This window comes from Asparagus officinalis, chromosome 3, assembly GCF_001876935.1.
Source record: "Asparagus officinalis chromosome 3, Aspof.V1, whole genome shotgun sequence".
In the NCBI taxonomy this organism is placed as follows: Eukaryota; Viridiplantae; Streptophyta; class Magnoliopsida; order Asparagales; family Asparagaceae; genus Asparagus; species Asparagus officinalis.
The window spans coordinates 74712754-74722459 of record NC_033796.1 but is presented as its reverse complement, the minus strand read 5'-3'; the positions used below and the strand labels follow the sequence as shown (position 1 = coordinate 74722459).

The 9706-nt window shown below is 36.4% G+C and overlaps 3 long non-coding RNA genes across 8 annotated transcripts; 2 read left to right on the top strand and 1 right to left on the bottom strand.

Annotated features, from left to right (window-relative positions):
- Nucleotides 359-969, top strand: LOC109834343. 4 transcript variants are annotated; one of them, XR_002245537.1, is made up of 2 exons: nt 359-444; nt 526-969. It is a non-coding gene; the product is annotated as an uncharacterized LOC109834343 (long non-coding RNA). The 4 variants fall into 4 exon arrangements; XR_002245538.1 differs by having other exon boundaries at nt 360-444; nt 518-969; XR_002245539.1 differs by having other exon boundaries at nt 362-436; nt 518-969.
- LOC109834344 lies at nt 2149-3840 on the top strand. 2 transcript variants are annotated; one of them, XR_002245541.1, is made up of 3 exons: nt 2149-2774; nt 3254-3471; nt 3594-3840. It is a non-coding gene; the product is annotated as an uncharacterized LOC109834344 (long non-coding RNA). The 2 variants fall into 2 exon arrangements; XR_002245542.1 differs by having other exon boundaries at nt 3211-3471.
- Nucleotides 7177-9236, bottom strand: LOC109832340. Of its 2 annotated transcripts, none has more exons than XR_002244718.1 (2): nt 8489-9236; nt 7177-8334 (listed from the first exon to the last, which is right to left on the bottom strand). It is a non-coding gene; the product is annotated as an uncharacterized LOC109832340 (long non-coding RNA). The 2 variants fall into 2 exon arrangements; XR_002244717.1 differs by lacking the exon at nt 8489-9236 and adding an exon at nt 8420-8464.

Genomic DNA, 9706 nt, shown 5'->3' with positions numbered 1-9706 from the left:
GGCGTAAGCAGTGACGTAAATTGCACCCGCCATGTGCGGCACGCTTTAAGAAAGATTCCACGCAACCCTCTCCGAGGACCAATTCCAACCACTTAGTTAAAAAAAAAAAGCTAAATAGATGAAAACAGCCGCACCAAAACAAGAACGCCCCCCCGTATTTAGGTTAGCATGGGCCCACAACTTGCAAAGAGGTGAGGAAGTTGGGTGCGTGCACAGAGGTTTCACGCTTAAAGGTTAATTGAATGGTTGTCACCCAGCGTCAAAACGTGTCACGTTTTGCAGCCGTCGATGTGTCCCACCGCTTAATTTCGTCCGCCGATCTTGTTGAGGAACCCAATAAATAGAGCCCTCCCCTCTCGTTCCTTCTCCATCCCTTGGCCGCTCTCTTTAGCCCTCCCTCCCTCCCTCCGTTGTTTATCCCGGCCATAGATCCGAGGTCTTTTGGTGGGATGTCGTTCGATTTACTTAAAGCTCATGTTTTTTTTTCTCCTCCCCCAAAAAAATTTCTTTTTTGAAGTTTTGCAGGTGGTTAGCTTTGAGTCATCATGCTTGCGGATGATTTCGTCCACATCTACGAGGTGTTGACTCGTTCGCCTCCAGATCCGGGCGAATCGGTGGAGATCTGGATGGGTTGTTTCACGTCGGCGATGTCTGTTCGCTTCGGGCATCCGAATCTCGCTGATTTCGCTTTGATGGGGGAGATCTGGCCCAGATCTAACCCCGCGTCTCTCCGATCTGTAGAGATTTGACGATCGTGCGCTGTGTAAGCCATTCTGTTGTAAGAAAATTAAATTGAGAGAGGTGCGATGTACTTGTTTTGGGTACCCTGGGGGTCTGGCTTGCTCGAGAGACGCAGTGATCTGGAAGTTGTACTCGGTATGTGTTTCCTTACGACCAGACCTTTGCCATGTTGGGTGCGCTCGCATGGCAGGTCGCCTTCATTAATAAAATTTATTTTTTTGTGTGTTTTGGGGGGAGATCGTACGGGGTGCTTAAAATTTTTCAACCCCGGGTTCTCTCCCCCTATTGCTGGTGCCTGCTTTCTCCTTCTGGTTTTCTGCTGGTTAGATAATCCGTTCCGCTCTGGAGATCTGCTTGCTGGTGCCTGCTTTCTCCTTCTGGTTTTCTGCTGGTTAGATAATCCGTTCCGCTCTGGAGATCTGCCTGCCTGCAGCCAGGTACATAAAACTTGCACAATCCGTTTTCAGTACTTTTTCGTCGATTCACTGGTAAAGTTTGAATCTTGCGAGTGTCTACTAATATGCTAGAATTGAAATTGCGCTGGAGTACTATGTGACGGCCTAGTTTTCGATATATTTATTACATCTCGCACATAAACGCCCCTGACGATTTATTCGAGGCATCACCTAATTTACAAATTTGAGTCTCATTTTATTGGTTTCTTTGATGATTTTGAGTTAAATAGCACGGTCGGTGTTTGTGTTCATTTCAAGCCTTCAGATTCGACTACAAATTCAAATCTCCCTTTATGGTGTTCTTGTAATTTTTAAGTTAGAAACTACATAATTTTAGCGCAGATTCGTATTACGTAATTTTATGATGAATAGTTTAATATTACGTTATCTTTTATCCAGTTAAAGAGCTCGCTCTTTAAGCTGGTGAGAGTTGGCATGAAACCTAAAAAAGTACGAACTTGCGTGTTGATGTCATCGTGCATGCCGGACTCGAAAGGGTTGTTTGGTGTAAGCAAAATTAATTGACATTTTGGTGTGGTTTATAAGTTTTGGGATAATTAAGTGAGGTTCTTTGTATTTTGGAATCCAATAATTTGGGTTTGATCCAAACAAGATATTAGGGCTTTTAGGATTTGCTTTCCTATAATGAAGTTCAACCAAACAAAATATTATGAATCTTAGAAGCATGTATAGAACCCTATTGATTTGAAACTCTCTCCATGATATTTTACAAATTTTAACATCCTGGCATTTGGACCAAACACTCTTTTAAGTGAATTTCAGATATGCGAACAAATAGAATATACCAATTGAATTATAGATTTTGTTAAATTATATATGTTTACGACTTCAATATTAAAATCTAATCATTTACTGTATGAACATTAAACTACTCGTTTACTGTCGGATGAACTCCAAATAAAATGTGGCTCTAATCATTTACTGTATGAACATTAAACTACTCGTTTACTGTCGGATGAACTCCAAATAAAATGTGGCTCGAGAGTTTGCGCGAATAATTGGTGAACTATTTGTTAATTATATAGTTCCTTTTCACTCAAGGTGTGGTTGTCAGGTGGCGTCTTTCCTTTGGCATATGTTGATTAACGTTTGATGGCATATGTTGATTAACGTTTGATAGTTATTTACTCATGTTGTCTTCCAATTGTTTTATAATATTGCAAAGCTTTTCTTCATGCTCATTCACTCTTGAAACTTATTTGTAAAATCTTGTGTGCTTTTGAAGTCATTGTATTAAGATCTTGTAGAGTGGTGTCGTGTAATCATTTGTATTTTTAGAGTTAGCTGTGATGAATTTTCTGCCATCCGTTCATGATCTGATCAAAGGAATGTATTCAAATGGGTGTTTCGACTCAGCATTAGTACCGCCGACCTTTTTTGAGCTTTGGATCATTCGAGGTATCTGTTGCTTCCGTTACTGAATGGTGTATCTTGTGCACTTTGCGATAAAGTTTTCCTATGAGCTGCTACAAGCGGGGGAGGATGATATTCCGAGACTTGCACTTGGTATGCACTTCTATCTGTCAAGACCTTTGCCATGCTGGGTGTGCTCGCTTGGTACGTTGCTACTATTAATAATATTTAGTTGGTGTTTTGGGGGGTGATTGCAGCGGCTTAGTTTTATATGAGCCAGGCCTTTTGTCTGCTTTGGTACTATGTTTACTTGCTTGATGGTTGTTGCTGCTCAAGTAATTGTTGATTTTCTTCCTCAATTATGAGTATTGTTTTTAAGCCGCCATCTCTGGCTTTTAAGCTGGCATCCCTGGCCTATTTACACTTGTAAATGCTGTGGCAAAGTTGAAGTGTAGTGTGCAGTTTCTTCTCTTTGTTGTTGGGTCATAGGCCATAGATAAATTGCGAGTACTTTTGCCACTTGTTTAAAGAAGTTGGTATTATATAACTTACAGGGGAGCTGTCTATTATTTGTTATTTGAGCATATGATTTAAGTGGCAGCAATTAAAAGGTTGTGAAGTTGTTCATTTATTGATCAAGCCGCGACTGATGGCTGTTCTGTGGCTGTGATGTTCTGCTGAAGCTGTTTCTCTGGCTGCGTTCTGGTGCTGTTTGCTGGTTGCAGTCTTCTTTGGAGGCTGCTTCGTTGGTTGCTGTCTTCTGTGGAAGACGTTTCTCTGGCTGCAGTCATCTGCTGAATGGGAGCCTTCTCTGTGTTCGGATTAACTGAAATCTGGTTGGAGGGCTTCAAATAAGAACGAAAGTAGCTACTTGTCCACAGCCGTCTGCAGTAATAGCATGGTAATATGTTTGTATTTTATCCTTCAAATTATTTCGTATTTCTCAATTTATTTGCTGCAGTAGAAATTTGTAGTGCTTACTGTACATTCCGGATTTTTATTTGCTGCTGGTGATTATTGCAGTTTGCTCCCTGAATTTTGTGGAGTCCTGCCTAGTGCAGTTGCTGTAGTTGTTGGATGTTATTGTCAAATGAAGTAACATGGGCGTAGTGAGAAAATGTCCCTCTAATTTGTTGGCTTAGGCTAGGCTACCGGGGCAGGTGTCAAATTTACTGTTGCGTATGATATTTGTTGGATTGTGTTCTAGTTTTGCTTCCTGTATGGTAGGTGAAGGATAAAAATCAGTTTTTGAGTTCGTTAGTTTTGTTAAGTAGTTTTTTGTTAATTGAAGAAATTTTATGAACAAACCCGTTCATAAATTTTTTTTTCTAAAATTGATCCTTCTTTGAGGTTTTTTAACAAAAACGACTCATTTTGTCTTGATCTAGTTTTTAAATAGTCTGGGTTGCAATCCTAACTATTTAGTATATATAATGTTAGGATTTAGGATTATAGTTAGGAGTTTATAGTTTCTGGTTGGTAGCCCTGACTATTTACGAAATGAGTCTATTTTTGTAATATAAAATTCAAGGGGTTATATTTTTTTCTAAAAAAATATGAATGTGTTTATTTAGAAAATCTTCTTTGTTAATTCCGAGGTGGGAGAACCTTGAGCAAGTTCTTCGGCTTGCAGGCTTTGTGGTTACATTTCTTTTTTAAATTATTTGTCCGCCAGACTATTTCCGCCTTTTCCACCCCGAGCCTTCTAGATAAGCAATAAGACGCTGGCTTCTGTTTCACCTCTAAACCTAGTGTAGGACTGCTGAAGTTGGATGGTGATTGTAGAAGGCAGACCTTGGGAAATGAGAAATTCAATTTGTTAATGAAAAATGTCGTTGCACGATGTTCTGTTTGCTTCCGTGCAAGATTAAAATATGAAAGTGAAGTATGTCTTCTATTTATTATTATTGTTTCCATGTAGACGATTTTAGGGTTGTGATGACCGTATTAGATATGACGTTAAAATTTTGCTGTTTAAACTGAAGTTATTTAAACAAATATAGGGTGGTGATGAATGCATTTAGTATAATGCGCTGATTTTATTTGGTTTTAATTGGAATTGTGATAAATGTGTAGATATAATATGCTGAAATTATGCCGATGTGCAAGTAGTGAACAAATTTTGACTCCTTGTAGGTTCCCTTGTGGGGGAGTAGTCTCTCTCCGGAATATAAAAAAATGGAGCTTGCGGGAGTGGGAAACACATTTTGACTCGTATTGAGGGGTAATGTTTTAGGGGTTTAGTAACGTTTTCTGTTTGCGGTTGCATCTTTTGATTGTGGATCTTTAAGCTCAAAATGGTAAGAGCGCTCGGGGTTTTAGAACCTTGAGAGGTTGGTGGTTCGAATCCACTAAGATTCTCTTCCCGCCGTGATGGAAATATCAGTCACGGGCCGGGCTTATGTGAACCCAAGGTACCCATGTTTCCCTTCAATAGTAACGTGATTAGCAGGTTAAATATGTAGATGTGCGAGTAAATTTTGACCCCTTATCATTGTTTCTGCTTCTAGGACGTTTTATCTTAGGGGGTGTTTGGTTCAATTTTTAGAAATTATGGGAAATATTTTTCACTTAAAATATGATTTGCTTGTATTTCTTAAAAAAATTATAGGAAAAGTTTTGAGAAATCAAAAAGTATCAATTTTCTTGTTTTTTGTACTTTGCTTTTGGTTCAAAACAAGAAAATGGCTCATAACTTTATAGAAAATAACAAGATTTGGTAGGTTTTTAATTAAATATGGTATGTGTCAGATTTTTGGTGATTTTTTCTCATTTTGAGAGGAAATTGTTTTTTTGTAAAATTTGGTAGGTTTTGATATTTTATAAAAAATATTTCTGTAAATTTTTTGTTGAACCAAACACAATTTACAGAAATCTCTGGAAAACTTTTAATTATAAATTTATCATTGTCAGATGTTTTGAGAAAAGTTTTCTCAAAAAGTATGCAATCAAACAGCCCCTTGTTCTATTGTATTCAATGGTATAAAAAAATTAGTCTGATATAAATTTTCAGGCTTAAAGAAGTCCAAAGTTTTATGTATATATATGTTTACAATTTGTTTATATATTTAGAAGAGCCCGGCGGTTAGGAAATTAGTGGGGGGTTTTTAGGTTTCAGCAAATGAAAGTAGCTTAGGTTGTGTTTGGATTCGAGGATTTGATTTCAAATTCTAGAATTGAATTCTGAAATTAGAAATCCAGAATTTCAAATTCAATTCATTCGTTTGGGGAACATCCAAATTTGAATTTCAGAATTCAATTTAAAATTCATGTTTGATAAACTTTAGAATTTTAATTTTAAAAATTTCAATTGAGTTGTTTGTTAACTAGTAGAATTCTAATTTCTGAACTAAAATTATAGCTCGAATATAATTTAGAAATAAGATATTCAAATTATAAAAGGTTTGCATCGAAATTAGTAAAAATAAATGGCTCAAATTAGGGCTGTAACTTGAAAACCGATAACCGAAAAAATAACCACACCAAAGCCGAACCATAACCGAAAAAACCGAGGAAAGAAAAAACCGCACCAAACCGAAAAAAATAACCGAAAACCGAAAGGTTTGGTGTGGTTTTGGTTTCGAATGTCTGGAAACCGAAACCGAACCGAAAAATCGAAAAGTTATTTTATTCCCATTTTGGTCTGAATGGGATTTACATTTTACTGACCCGGCTCAGCTTACGGGAAACCAAAACCGAAGCAAACAAGGGAAATGGATCAATTGGAAACTAAAATCTTATGTGGCAACATAGTCAGGTCCCAGAAACCACATTTCTCATGTTTTTTTTTCTTTTTCTTTTTTTTGCTTGCTAAATACTAACCAAACACACCCTCAGAACAATGGAAAATAGAGATGTCATTGGTACATGTGCAAGTTGTTGGAAACAATAGCATTCTACCAGAGAACCTCACGTATGAAGAGAACTACCCTCTGCTGTGAGGAAAAAAATGTTATGATTCTTTAGCAAGACGCATGTACACTCCAATGTCTTCTGAAGATCTTGTTCTTCTAATTCTATGGGGGAAAAAACCTGGATCCATAAATTTACAACTACAAATAAGTGGTCGGGTAATTGATCTTGTTCTTCTGATCTATCATCTTTCTGCTATTCTAGTTTTTCATCGCTTTTTTCGGAAATGGTTATGTAATATGAGACATTTCTACTTTCTACTTTTCTATACTTGTTTTCTTTATAGAATAACCGAAAAAAACCAGATATAAACCAGAGAAAAACCGAACCGAACTAAACCGAACACAATTGGTTTTTGAAAAAAATAGTGAAAAACCAAACCGAACCAAACCGAAAAAATAGATCGGTTTGGTGTTCGGTGTCACCTATTAACCGCACCATTCAAACCGATTAACAGCCCTAGCTCAAATAGTATATCACATATCCAACTAACTTGACATATAGATAAAATATCTTAAAATGTAATGTCAATCGTTGACCTAATTATCACCATAAAATAACCGAAATCATTCATCAATAAAACCTTGTAAGCTCATCTACCACTAACCAAAACAATAAATAAAGTAGAAACTTCAAATGTTGCATATAACAATTCAACAAACTAGAGATCGAAAATATCCAACAATAAATAAAGTAGAAACTTCAAATGTTGCATATAACAATTCAACAAACTAGAGATCGAAAATATCCAACAAATACAAACCAACAAAAGTTAATAATTCGATATAACAATTCAACAAACTAGAGATCGAAAATATCCAACAAATACAAACCAACAAAAGTTAATAATTCATCGTTACATAGTATCATGCATAAGTTGCTCTCGCACTAGTTTCTTTAAAACTTTTACATCTGATTCAAATGAGAGTTTCTTTTTAATGCTTATACACTTTTACTTTGTATTTTTTTTGTAGTTTTCTCCCCTCGGTTCAGAAAGTCTTACTTTGTGAGTTCTTGAATCACCTGAAACAATAACAAGAAGACCAAATAAGCTCCATTCTTAATCGCTCGGTTGCAGAATATACTGAAGAATTTTACAAGCTAATGAGTCCCCTAACTTAAATAAAATTGATGAACAACATGTGGAGAGTTCAATTTAAGCCAGAATGATGAAACCATGTGATTTCCATACAAAATGCTTGTACTAAAAAGAGCATATATTTCAGCATAGAGAAAACTCGATTATCGCTGACGCCTAAAAAGAAAACTCGATTAGGTAACAGCATAGAGAACACTGACAGGATAAAATCAGACAATTAAAAGAAAAGAAAAATAAGAAGGAAAAAAACCCTCAGTGAAACAGGATGCAGTTTCATAAGGACATGGAAGAAGAAGCAATAATTGAAAAAAAAAGAGTGATAGCAGACAGTAGAATACAAGCGCTAAAGTCCATAAAAAACTAACTTGTACGTGTGGGATAACCTAAAACAATTGTTTAAAAATGAGAAGTTGAATCCACACTTTTTTAAGCACTTCTAAGAATTAGATATTAGCAGCTAGCCATACCTCCATCGCAGCTTGCTAGGAGTCTAATGACTCAAATTCAACAAAGCCAAAACAATTATGTTCCATCTGCAAAAACAAGCGACATTACATACAGACTAAATGCACACTTTCCGGCTTTCTTCTCCAAATAAATCTGAATGCAGATTGAAGAATAAATATGTTCTAACCTTGTGGCTTCTGACTTGTACACCTTGCGGTTTAATTGGTCCAAACTTCTTGAATACCTCCTCCAATTGAGTAACGGTAGCATCCAGAGGTAAATTACGAACAAAGATGGAGTGACCTCCTATAGGAAGTGAAGAGAAAGATCAGAGTTAGAACATGCAACCAGTAAATAAAAATGGTGATCGTTTCAGGTGTTAAGAGGGCACCTTTATGGGAATCATTCGTCTCTGACGTACTATTGCTACCACTAGTCGTGACTTCAGAAGAGAGGGCACCTTTATGGGAATCATTCGTCTCTGACGTACTATTGCTACCACTAGTCGTGACTTCAGAAGCACGAGCAGGTGTTGTTGAAGGAAGAGGCACTTTCTCAGGTTTTGGGAAGACTGGCTTCGCCTTCGTAGTTGGCACATGAACAGCTATTGATGATGCATTGCCCTTCACAAGCTATATTGATAGAAATGAAAATATGCAGAAAGGAAAATTGAAGTAAAAAACAAGTAATAGCTTTAATTTAGCATGCTAAAATAACAGACATCATAAACACATATTCAAAGGAAAATTCGCAGATTCATTCATCTTATAAAGGCATCGTTGGAACTTCAAGACCATCAGGAGGCCAAGTATAACGAGTGAAGAAAAATTATCACTTAATCATCACAACTGTGAAAGTATGAGCATAACTCACAACTGTCAGTATCCTCGGCACAACCAAATATTCCAGTTGTCCAAGGTTCATCAGCTGGTGGCTCGTAGCTTTCTGGAAGGGGCTGCTGGCACTCATTGCATTTGCTAACCTCCAACTACAACCACAACAACAACAACCAGTTCTTTCCCATAAGTTTCAATGTCTACACATCTCATGGAGATATATCCAGCAAAATTCAAGTTCTACTTAAAAAAAACTCATTCCAATAGATTCAATTTATTCAATGCTCTAGTCCCATTTCTTCGATAGTCCTATCTAAAAAAGCTACATTTTCATGAATTCTAGTAGCACGCTGATAAAGGATCTAAAGAACAAAACCATTTTAATGCTTCTACCCGCAAAATGTACCATCTGTTGACCCTATAGTTTTGATGATGATTTTTCAAACAATTTATCGCTAATATACTCTCTAGTTTTGTGTTTATGTTTCTCTTTACAGGTATTTCAACACACGACAATCAAGCGTTAAAGATTCAAGTTCATATGTGTGGATTTACCTAGGTATAAGTTTAGTTTACTTACATATATTGTATGTTAATATCTAAGCTCAATATATGTACACTTAACACGATTTTTGACGTTTTCTACCAAATAAATGATTTTTCATCAAACGTCATTACAATATCTTATATCTCATGTTTACAGCTCTTTCATAATTCATTATATACATATAATACATGCATAATATATATATACATATTTACAAGCCTTATGTCAATTTTCATGTTCACGAAAAACAGGTTTTCTGAACACTTTTCAAAAACAGGGAGTTTTCACAAACGAA